The following is a 13,120-nucleotide window of genomic DNA, read 5'->3' as shown; positions in this document are numbered from 1 at the left end:
CAACTTTAGGGATTTTATCCCAAAATTCTAATCTATCAGATGGCAAAGGGTACAATTTCTTAAACCTTGGAGAAGGAGTAAATGAAGTACCCAGACTATTCCATTCCCTAGAAATTACTTCTGAAATAGCATCAGGAACTGGAAAAACTTCTGGAATAACTACATGAGGTTTAAAAACTGAATTTAAACGCTTAGTAGATTTAGTATCAAGAGGACTAGACTCCTCCATATCTAATGCAATCAACACTTCTTTAAGTAAAGAACGAATAAACTCCATCTTAAATAAATATGAAGATTTATCAGTGTCAATATCTGAAGCAGAATCTTCTGAACCAGACCTCATCAGAAACAGATGAAGTCAGAATGATGGGGGTCACTTAAAAACTCATCTGAAATATGAGAAGTTTTAAAAGACCTTTTACGTTTACTGAAAGGAGGAATAACAGACAGAGCCTTCCTAATAGAATTAGAAACAAATTATTTTACATTAACAGGGACATCCTGAACATTAGATGTTGAAGGAAAAACAACAGGTAAAGGATTATTACTAATGGAGACACTATCTGCGTTAGAAAGCTTATCATGACAACTAACACAGGCAGCGTCTTTCCAGAAGTAGATTCTGATCCAGGGTCAGGTTGTGACATCTTGCAATATGTAATAGAAAAAACAACATATAAAGCAAAATTATCAAATTCCTTAAATGACAGTTTCAGGAATGGGAAAAGATGCTAAATAAACAAGCCTCTAGCAACCAGAAGCAATAAAAAACAGAATTTATGTTTACCTGATAAATTACTTTCTCCAACGGTGTGTCCGGTCCACGGCGTCATCCTTACTTGTGGGATATTCTCTTCCCCAACAGGAAATGGCAAAGAGCCCAGCAAAGCTGGTCACATGATCCCTCCTAGGCTCCGCCTACCCCAGTCATTCGACCGACGTTAAGGAGGAATATTTGCATAGGAGAAACCATATGGTACCGTGGTGACTGTAGTTAAAGAAAATAAATTATCAGACCTGATTAAAAAAACCAGGGCGGGCCGTGGACCGGACACACCGTTGGAGAAAGTAATTTATCAGGTAAACATAAATTCTGTTTTCTCCAACATAGGTGTGTCCGGTCCACGGCGTCATCCTTACTTGTGGGAACCAATACCAAAGCTTTAGGACACGGATGAAGGGAGGGAGCAAATCAGGTCACCTAAATGGAAGGCACCACGGCTTGCAAAACCTTTCTCCCAAAAATAGCCTCAGAAGAAGCAAAAGTATCAAACTTGTAAAATTTGGTAAAAGTGTGCAGTGAAGACCAAGTCGCTGCCCTACATATCTGATCAACAGAAGCCTCGTTCTTGAAGGCCCATGTGGAAGCCACAGCCCTAGTGGAATGAGCTGTGATTCTTTCGGGAGGCTGCCGCCCGGCAGTCTCATAAGCCAATCTGATGATGCTTTTAATCCAAAAAGAGAGAGAGGTAGAAGTTGCTTTTTGACCTCTCCTTTTACCGGAATAAACAACAAACAAGGAAGATGTTTGTCTAAAATCCTTTGTAGCATCTAAATAGAATTTTAGAGCGCGAACAACATCCAAATTGTGCAACAAACGTTCCTTCTTTGAAACTGGTTTCGGACACAGAGAAGGTACGATAATCTCCTGGTTAATGTTTTTGTTAGAAACAACTTTTGGAAGAAAACCAGGTTTAGTACGTAAAACCACCTTATCTGCATGGAACACCAGATAAGGAGGAGAACACTGCAGAGCAGATAATTCTGAAACTCTTCTAGCAGAAGAAATTGCAACTAAAAACAAAACTTTCCAAGATAATAACTTAATATCAACGGAATGTAAGGGTTCAAATGGAACCCCCTGAAGAACTGAAAGAACTAAATTGAGACTCCAAGGAGGAGTCAAAGGTTTGTAAACAGGCTTAATTCTAACCAGAGCCTGAACAAAGGCTTGAACATCTGGCACAGCGGCCAGCTTTTTGTGAAGTAACACAGACAAGGCAGAAATCTGTCCCTTCAGGGAACTTGCAGATAATCCTTTTTCCAATCCTTCTTGAAGGAAGGATAGAATCCTAGGAATCTTAACCTTGTCCCAAGGGAATCCTTTAGATTCACACCAACAGATATATTTTTTCCAAATTTTGTGGTAAATCTTTCTAGTTACAGGCTTTCTGGCCTGAACAAGAGTATCGATAACAGAATCTGAGAACCCTCGCTTCGATAAGATCAAGCGTTCAATCTCCAAGCAGTCAGCTGGAGTGAAACCAGATTCGGATGTTCGCCAAGTCCTGCGTGGCCACGCAGGAGCTATCAAGATCACCGACGCCCTCTCCTGATTGATCCTGGCTACCAGCCTGGGGATGAGAGGAAACGGCGGGAACACATAAGCTAGTTTGAAGGTCCAAGGTGCTACTAGTGCATCCACTAGAGCCGCCTTGGGATCCCTGGATCTGGACCCGTAGCAAGGAACTTTGAAGTTCTGACGAGAGGCCATCAGATCCATGTCTGGAATGCCCCACAGCTGAGTGACTTGGGCAAAGATTTCCGGATGGAGTTCCCACTCCCCCGGATGCAATGTCTGACGACTCAGAAAATCCGCTTCCCAATTTTCCACTCCTGGGATGTGGATAGCAGACAGGTGGCAGGAGTGAGACTCCGCCCATAGAATGATTTTGGTCACTTCTTCCATCGCCAGGGAACTCCTTGTTCCCCCCTGATGGTTGATGTACGCAACAGTTGTCATGTTGTCTGATTGAAACCGTATGAACTTGGCCCTCGCTAGCTGAGGCCAAGCCTTGAGAGCATTGAATATCGCTCTCAGTTCCAGAATATTTATCGGTAACAGAGATTCTTCCCGAGACCAAAGACCCTGAGCTTTCAGGGATCCCCAGACCGCGCCCCAGCCCATCAGACTGGCGTCGGTCGTGACAATGACCCACTCTGGTCTGCGGAATGTCATCCCTCGTGACAGGTTGTCCAGGGACAGCCACCAACGGAGTGAGTCTCTGGTCCTCTGATTTACTTGTATCTTCGGAGACAAGTCTGTATAGTCCCCATTCCACTGACTGAGCATGCACAGTTGTAATGGTCTTAGATGAATGCGCGCAAAAGGAACTATGTCCATTGCCGCTACCATCAACCCGATCACTTCCATGCACTGAGCTATGGAAGGAAGAGGAACGGAATGAAGTATCCGACAAGAGTCTAGAAGTTTTGTTTTTCTGGCCTCTGTCAGAAAAATCCTCATTTCTAAGGAGTCTATTATTGTTCCCAAGAAGGGAACCCTTGTTGACGGAGATAGAGAACTCTTTTCCACGTTCACTTTCCATCCGTGAGATCTGAGAAAGGCCAGGACAATGTCCGTGTGAGCCTTTGCTTGAGGAAGGGACGACGCTTGAATTAGAATGTCGTCCAAGTAAGGTACTACAGCAATGCCCCTTGGTCTTAGCACAGCTAGAAGGGACCCTAGTACCTTTGTGAAAATCCTTGGAGCAGTGGCTAATCCGAAAGGAAGCGCCACGAACTGGTAATGTTTGTCCAGGAATGCGAACCTCAGGAACCGATGATGTTCCTTGTGGATAGGAATATGTAGATACGCATCCTTTAAATCCACTGTGGTCATGAATTGACCTTCCTGGATGGAAGGAAGAATAGTTCGAATGGTTTCCATCTTGAACGATGGAACCTTGAGAAACTTGTTTAAGATCTTGAGATCTAAGATTGGTCTGAACGTTCCCTCTTTTTTGGGAACTATGAACAGATTGGAGTAGAATCCCATCCCTTGTTCTCTTAATGGAACAGGATGAATCACTCCCATTTTTAACAGGTCTTCTACACAATGTAAGAATGCCTGTCTTTTTATGTGGTCTGAAGACAACTGAGACCTGTGGAACCTCCCCCTTGGGGGAAGTCCCTTGAATTCCAGAAGATAACCTTGGGAGACTATTTCTAGCGCCCAAGGATCCAGAACATCTCTTGCCCAAGCCTGAGCGAAGAGAGAGAGTCTGCCCCCCACCAGATCCGGTCCCGGATCGGGGGCCAACATTTCATGCTGTCTTGGTAGCAGTGGCAGGTTTCTTGGCCTGCTTACCCTTGTTCCAGCCTTGCATTGGTCTCCAAGCTGGCTTGGCTTGAGAAGTATTACCCTCTTGCTTAGAGGACGTAGCACTTTGGGCTGGTCCGTTTCTACGAAAGGGACGAAAATTAGGTTTATTTTTTGCCTTGAAAGGCCGATCCTGAGGAAGGGCGTGGCCCTTACCCCCAGTGATATCAGAGATAATCTCTTTCAAGTCAGGGCCAAACAGCGTTTTCCCCTTGAAAGGAATGTTAAGTAGCTTGTTCTTGGAAGACGCATCAGCCGACCAAGATTTCAACCAAAGCGCTCTGCGCGCCACAATAGCAAACCCAGAATTCTTAGCCGCTAACCTAGCCAATTGCAAAGTGGCGTCTAGGGTGAAAGAATTAGCCAATTTAAGAGCATTGATTCTGTCCATAATCTCCTCATAAGGAGAAGAATCCCTATCGACCGCCTTTATCAGCTCATCGAACCAGAAACATGCGGCTGTAGCGACAGGGACAATGCATGAAATTGGTTGTAGAAGGTAACCCTGCTGAACAAATATCTTTTTAAGCAAACCTTCTAATTTTTTATCCATAGGATCTTTGAAAGCACAACTATCCTCTATGGGTATAGTGGTGCGTTTGTTTAAAGTGGAAACCGCTCCCTCGACCTTGGGGACTGTCTGCCATAAGTCCTTTCTGGGGTCGACCATAGGAAACAATTTTTTAAATATGGGGGGAGGGACGAAAGGAATACCGGGCCTTTCCCATTCTTTATTAACAATGTCCGCCACCCGCTTGGGTATAGGAAAAGCTTCTGGGGGCCCCGGCACCTCTAGGAACTTGTCCATTTTACATAGTTTCTCTGGGATGACCAACTTGTCACAATCATCCAGAGTGGATAATACCTCCTTAAGCAGAATGCGGAGATGTTCCAACTTAAATTTAAATGCAATCACATCAGGTTCAGCTTGTTGAGAAATGTTCCCTGAATCAGTAATTTCTCCCTCAGACAAAACCTCCCTGGCCCCATCAGACTGGGTTAGGGGCCCTTCAGAAATATTATTATCAGCGTCGTCATGCTCTTCAGTATCTAAAACAGAGCAGTCGCGCTTACGCTGATAAGGGTTCATTTTGGCTAAAATGTTTTTGACAGAATTATCCATTACAGCCGTTAATTGTTGCATAGTAAGGAGTATTGGCGCGCTAGATGTACTAGGGGCCTCCGGAGTGGGCAAGACTCGTGTAGACGAAGGAGGGAATGATGCAGTACCATGCTTACTCCCCTCACTTGAGGAATCATCTTGGGCATCATTGTCATTGTCACATAAATCACATTTATTTAAATGAATAGGAATTCTGGCTTCCCCACATTCAGAACACAGTCTATCTGGTAGTTCAGACATGTTAAACAGGCATAAACTTGATAACAAAGTACAAAAAACGTTTTAAAATAAAACCGTTACTGTCACTTTAAATTTTAAACTGAACACACTTTATTACTGCAATTGCGAAAAAACATGAAGGAATTGTTCAAAATTCACCAAATTTTCACCACAGTGTCTTAAAGCCTTAAAAGTATTGCACACCAAATTTGGAAGCTTTAACTCTTAAAATAACGGAACCGGAGCCGTTTTTAACTTTAACCCCTTTACAGTCCCTGGTATCTGCTTTGCTGAGACCCAACCAAGCCCCAAGGGGAATACGATACCAAATGACGCCTTCAGAAAGTCTTTTCTAAGTATCAGAGCTCCTCTCACATGCGACTGCATGCCATGCCTCTCAAAAACAAGTGCGCAACACCGGCGCGAAAATGAGGCTCTGCCTATGCTTTGGGAAAGCCCCTAAAGAATAAGGTGTCTAAAACAGTGCCTGCCGATATTATATATCAAAATACCCAGATAAAATGATTCCTCAAGGCTAAATATGTGTTAATAATGAATCGATTTAGCCCAGAAAGAGTCTACAGTCTTAATAAGCCCTTTTTGAAGCCCTTATTTACGATCGTAATAAACATGGCTTACCGGATCCCATAGGGAAAATGACAGCTTCCAGCATTACATCGTCTTGTTAGAATGTGTCATACCTCAAGCAGCAAGAGACTGCTCACTGTTCCCCCAACTGAAGTTAATTGCTCTCAACAGTCCTGTGTGGAACAGCCATGGATTTTAGTGACGGTTGCTAAAATCATTTTCCTCATACAAACAGAAATCTTCATCTCTTTTCTGTTTCTGAGTAAATAGTACATACCAGCACTATTTTAAAATAACAAACTCTTGATTGAATAATAAAAACTACAGTTAAACACTAAAAACTCTAAGCCATCTCCGTGGAGATGTTGCCTGTACAACGGCAAAGAGAATGACTGGGGTAGGCGGAGCCTAGGAGGGATCATGTGACCAGCTTTGCTGGGCTCTTTGCCATTTCCTGTTGGGGAAGAGAATATCCCACAAGTAAGGATGACGCCGTGGACCGGACACACCTATGTTGGAGAAAAGTGAGACTTAAATAATGTGAAAAAAGGTGGAGACAAGTATGACGCCCACATTTTTTGGCGCTAAGTAAGACGCCCACATTATTGGCGCCAAGTACAACGCCCATATTTTTTGGCGCCAAGTATGACGCAACATCCTCTGACGTCAAAAACGACGCCCACATATTTTGGCGCAAAAAAACGTCTGTAACACACATACGTCAAAAAATGACGCAACCACGAACAAACTTCTGGCGTCAACTATGGCGCCGGAAATTACAAAATTTTGCGCCAAAAAAGTTTGCGCCAAGAATGACGCAATAAATTGAAACATTTTCTGCCCCCGCGAGCCTAACAGCCCGCAGGGAAAAAAGTCATTTGAAAATTCTTAAGGTAAGAAAAAATTATTTATTCATATGCATTATCCCAAATAATGAAACTGACAGTCTGAATGAAGGAATACTGATTATCCTGAATCATGGCAAATATAAGTTTAAACACATATATTTAGAACTTTACATATAAAGTGCCCAACCATAGCTTAGAGTGTCATAAATAAAATAAGACTTACTTACCCTAAGACACTCATCTACATATAGTAGATAGCCAAACCAGTACTGAAACGAGAATCAGTAGAGGTAATGGTATATAAGAGTATATCGTCGATCTGAAAAGGGAGGTAGGAGAAGAAATCTCTACGACCGATAACAGAGAACCTATGAAATAGATCCCCTAGAGGAAGACCATTGTATTCAAATAGGCAATACTCTCTTCACATCCCTCTGACATTCACTGCACTCTGAGAGGAAAACAGGGCTTCAGCCTGCTGCGAAGCGCATATCAACGTAGAAATCTAGCACAAACTTACTTCACCACCTCCATGGGAGGCAAAGTTTGTAAAACTGAATTGTGGGTGTGGTGAGGGGTGTATTTATAGGCATTTTGAGGTTTGGGAAACTTTGCCCCTCCTGGTAGGAATGTATATCCCATACGTCACTAGCTCATGGACTCTTGCTAATTACATCAAAGAAAAGGGTCACATAAGCACATGACACACAGCATAAGGGTCACATAAGCACATGACACAAAGCAAGAGGGTCACATAAGCACATGACACACAGCATAAGGGTCACATAAGCTCATGACACAAAGCATAAGGGTCACATAAACACATGACACACAGCATAAGGGTCACATAAGCAGAAGGGTCACATAAGCACATGACACACAGCATAAGGGTCACATAAGCACATGACACACAGCATAAGGGTCACATAAGCACATGACACACAGCATAAGGGTCACATAAGCACATGGCACACAGCATAAGGGTCACATAAGCTCATGACACACAGCATAAGGGTCACATAAGCACATGACACACAGCATAAAGGTCACATAAGCACATGACACACAGTATAAGGAACACATAAGCACATGACACAGCATAAGAGTCACATAAGCACCTGACACACAGCATAAGGGTCACATAAGCACCTGACACACAGCATAAGGGTCACATAAGCACATGACACACAGCATAAGGCTCACATAAGCACATGACACACAGCATAAGGGTCATATAAACACATGACACACAGCATAAGGGTCACATAAGCACATGACACACAGCATAAGGGTCACATAAGCACATGACACACAGTATAAGGGTCACATAAGCACATGACACACAGTATAAGGGTCACATAAGCACATGACACACAGCATAAGGGTCACATAAGCACATGACACACAGTATAAGGGTCACATAAGCACATGACACACAGTATAAGGGTCACATAAGCACATGACACACAGCATAAGGGTCACATAAGCACATGACACACAGCATAAGGGTCACATAAGCACATGACACAAAGCATAAGAGTCACATAAGCACATGACACACAGAATAAGGGTCACATAAGCACATGACACACAGTATAAGGGTCACATAAGCACATGACACACAGCATAAGGGTCACATAAGCACATGACACACAGCATAAGGGTCACATAAGCACATGACACACAGCATAAGGGTCACATAAGCACATGACACACAGCATAAGGGTCACATAAGCACATGACACACAGTATAAGGGTCACATAAGCACATGACACAAAGCATAAGAGTCACATAAGCACATGTCACACAGCATAAGGGTCACATAAGTACAGAGAGACAGGAGATAAGACATCAGAGTCACACAGAGAGACAGGAGATAAGACATAAGAGTCACAGAGAGAGAGACAGGAGATAAGACATAAGAGTCACACAGAGAGAGACAGGAGATAAGACATAAGAGTCACAGAGAGAGACAGGAGATAAGACATAAGAGTCACAGAGAGAGAGACAGGAGATAAGACATAAGAGTCACAGAGAGACAGGAGATAAGACATAAGAGTCACACAGAGAGAGACAGTAGATAAGACATAAGAGTCACAGAGAGAGACAGGAGATAAGACATAAGAGTCACAGAGAGACAGGAGATAAGACATAAGAGTCACAGAGATAGACAGGAGATAAGACATAAGAGTCACAGAGAGAGACAGGAGATAAGACATAAGAGTCACAGAGAGAGAGACAGGAGATAAGACATAAGAGTCACACAGAGAGACAGGAGATAAGACATAAGAGTCACAGAGAGAGAGACAGGAGATAAGACATAAGAGTCACAGAGAGACAGGAGATAAGACATAAGAGTCACAGAGAGAGACAGGAGATAAGACATAAGAGTCACACAGAGAGACAGGAGATAAGACATAAGAGTCACACAGAGAGACAGGAGATAAGACATAAGAGTCACAGAGAGAGAGACAGGAGATAAGACATAAGAGTCACACAGAGAGAGACAGGAGATAAGACATAAGAGTCACAGAGAGACAGGAGATAAGACATAAGAGTCACAGAGAGAGAGACAGGAGATAAGACATAAGAGTCACACAGAGAGAGACAGGAGATAAGACATAAGAGTCACACAGAGACAGGAGATAAGACATAAGAGTCACAGAGAGAGACAGGAGATAAGACATAAGAGTCACACAGAGAGACAGGAGATAAGACATAAGAGTCACAGAGAGAGACAGGAGATAAGACATAAGAGTCACAGAGAGAGACAGGAGATAAGACATAAGAGTCACAGAGAGAGAGACAGGAGATAAGACAAGAGTCACAGAGAGAGAGACAGGAGATAAGACATAAGAGCCACAGAGAGACAGGAGATAAGACATAAGAGTCACACAGAGAGAGACAGGAGATAAGACATAAGAGTCACACAGAGAGAGACAGGAGATAAGACATAAGAGTCACAGAGAGAGAGACAGGAGATAAGACATAAGAGTCACAGAGAGAGAGACAGGAGATAAGACATAAGAGTCACAGAGAGACAGGAGATAAGACATAAGAGTCACAGAGAGAGACAGGAGATAAGACATAAGAGTCACAGAGAGACAGGAGATAAGACATAAGAGTCACAGAGAGAGACAGGAGATAAGACATAAGAGTCACAGAGAGAGAGACAGGAGATAAGACATAAGAGTCACAGAGAGACACATGAGATAAGACATAAGAGTCACAGAGAGAGACAGGAGATAAGACATAAGAGTCACAGAGAGAGACAGGAGATAAGACATAAGAGTCACAGAGAGAGACAGGAGATAAGACATAAGAGTCACAGAGAGAGACAGGAGATAAGACATAAGAGTCACAGAGAGAGACAGGAGATAAGACATAAGAGTCACAGAGAGAGACAGGAGATAAGACATAAGAGTCACAGAGAGACAGGAGATAAGACATAAGAGTCACAGAGAGAGACAGGAGATAAGACATAAGAGTCACAGAGAGAGACAGGAGATAAGACATAAGAGTCACACAGAGAGAGACAGGAGATAAGACATAAGAGTCACAGAGAGAGACAGGAGATAAGACATAAGAGTCACAGAGAGAGACAGGAGATAAGACATAAGAGTCACAGAGAGAGAGACAGGAGATAAGACATAAGAGTCACAGAGAGAGACAGGAGATAAGACATAAGAGTCACAGAGAGAGACAGGAGATAAGACATAAGAGTCACAGAGAGAGACAGGAGATAAGACATAAGAGTCACAGAGAGAGAGACAGGAGATAAGACATAAGAGTCACAGAGAGAGACAGGAGATAAGACATAAGAGTCACACAGAGAGACAGGAGATAAGACATAAGAGTCACACAGAGAGACAGGAGATAAGACATAAGAGTCACAGAGAGAGACAGGAGATAAGACATAAGAGTCACAGAGAGAGACAGGAGATAAGACATAAGAGTCACAGAGAGAGAGACAGGAGATAAGACATAAGAGTCACAGAGAGAGACAGGAGATAAGACATAAGAGTCACAGAGAGACAGGAGATAAGACATAAGAGTCACAGAGAGAGACAGGAGATAAGACATAAGAGTCACAGAGAGAGAGACAGGAGATAAGACATAAGAGTCACACAGAGAGAGACAGGAGATAAGACATAAGAGTCACAGAGAGAGAGACAGGAGATAAGACATAAGAGCCACAGAGAGAGAGACAGGAGATAAGACATAAGAGTCACACAGAGAGAGAGACAGGAGATAAGATATAAGAGTCACACAGAGAGAGACAGGAGATAAGACATAAGAGTCACAGAGAGAGAGACAGGAGATAAGACATAAGAGCCACAGAGAGAGAGACAGGAGATAAGACATAAGAGCCACAGAGAGACAGGAGATAAGACATAAGAGTCACACAGAGAGAGACAGGAGATAAGACATAAGAGTCACACAGAGAGAGACAGGAGATAAGATATAAGAGTCACACAGAGAGAGACAGGAGATAAGACATAAGAGTCACAGAGAGAGAGACAGGAGATAAGACATAAGAGTCACACAGAGAGAGAGACAGGAGATAAGACATAAGAGTCACACAGAGAGACAGGAGATAAGACATAAGAGTCACACAGAGAGACAGGAGATAAGACATAAGAGTCACAGAGAGAGAGACAGGAGATAAGACATAAGAGTCACAGAGAGAGAGACAGGAGATAAGACATAAGAGTCACAGAGAGAGAGACAGGAGATAAGACATAAGAGCCACAGAGAGAGAGACAGGAGATAAGACATAAGAGCCACAGAGAGACAGGAGATAAGACATAAGAGTCACAGAGAGACAGGAGATAAGACATAAGAGTCACAGAGAGAGACAGGAGATAAGACATAAGAGTCACACAGAGAGACAGGAGATAAGACATAAGAGTCACACAGAGAGACAGGAGATAAGACATAAGAGTCACAGAGAGACAGGAGATAAGACATAAGAGTCACACAGAGAGACAGGAGATAAGACATAAGAGTCACACAGAGAGACAGGAGATAAGACATAAGAGTCACACAGAGAGACAGGAGATAAGACATAAGAGTCACAGAGAGAGAGACAGGAGATAAGACATAAGAGTCACACAGAGAGAGACAGGAGATAAGACATAAGAGTCACACAAGTGAGAGACAGGAGATAAGACATAAGGAGTCACACAGAGAGACAGGAGATAAGACATAAGAGTCACAGAGAGGAGAGACAGGAGATAAGACATAAGAGTCACAGAGAGAGACAGGAGATAAGACATAAGAGTCACAGAGAGAGAGACAGGGGGGGTGGGGAAAGAAAGGGGGGGGAGATAAGACATAAGAGTCACAGAGAGAGAGACAGGGAGACATAAGAGCACAGAGAGACAGAGATAAGACATAAGAGTCAGAGACAGGTAGATAAGACATAAGAGTCTCAGAGAGACAGGAGATAAGACATAAGAGTCCACAGAGAGACAGGAGATATGACATAAGAGTCGTCAGAGAGAGAGACAGGAGATAAGACATAGAGTCACAGAGAGAGACAGGAGATAAGGACATAAGAGTCACACAGAGGACAGGAGATAAGACATAAGAGCACACAGAGAGAGACAGGAGGATAAGACATAGAGTCACACAGAGAGAGACAGGAGATAAGACATAAGAGTCACAGAGATAGACAGGAGATAAGACATAAGAGTCACAGAGATAGACAGGAGATAAGACATAAGAGTCACAGAGAGACAGGAGATAAGACATAAGAGCCACACAGAGAGAGAGACAGGAGATAAGACATAAGAGTCACACAGAGAGAGAGACAGGAGATAAGACATAAGAGTCACACAGAGAGAGACAGGAGATAAGACATAAGAGTCACAGAGAGAGAGACAGGAGATAAGACATAAGAGTCACACAGAGAGAGACAGGAGATAAGACATAAGAGTCACACAGAGACAGGAGATAAGACATAAGAGTCACAGAGAGAGACAGGAGATAAGACATAAGAGTCACACAGAGAGAGAGACAGGAGATAAGACATAAGAGTCACAGAGAGAGAGACAGGAGATAAGACATAAGAGTCACAGAGAGAGAGACAGGAGATAAGACATAAGAGCCACAGAGAGAGACAGGAGATAAGACATAAGAGTCACAGAGAGACCAGGAGATAAGACTTAAGCGAGGTCACAGAGAGACAGGAGATAAGACATAAGAGGTACACAGGAGAGAGAGACAGGAGATAA

General features: G+C 43.1%; 1 protein-coding gene across 2 annotated transcripts in view; it reads right to left on the bottom strand.

Moving 5' to 3' along the window:
- Positions 1–13,120, bottom strand: part of PKNOX1 (PBX/knotted 1 homeobox 1) — a 458,035-nt gene that overhangs the window by 172,958 nt on the left and 271,957 nt on the right. The gene's annotated exons all lie outside the window — the stretch shown is intronic.

This window comes from Bombina bombina, chromosome 3, assembly GCF_027579735.1.
Source record: "Bombina bombina isolate aBomBom1 chromosome 3, aBomBom1.pri, whole genome shotgun sequence".
Taxonomy (NCBI): Eukaryota; Metazoa; Chordata; class Amphibia; order Anura; family Bombinatoridae; genus Bombina; species Bombina bombina.
The sequence above is the reverse complement of the archived record's forward strand: the minus strand, read 5'-3'. Positions and strand labels throughout refer to the sequence as shown.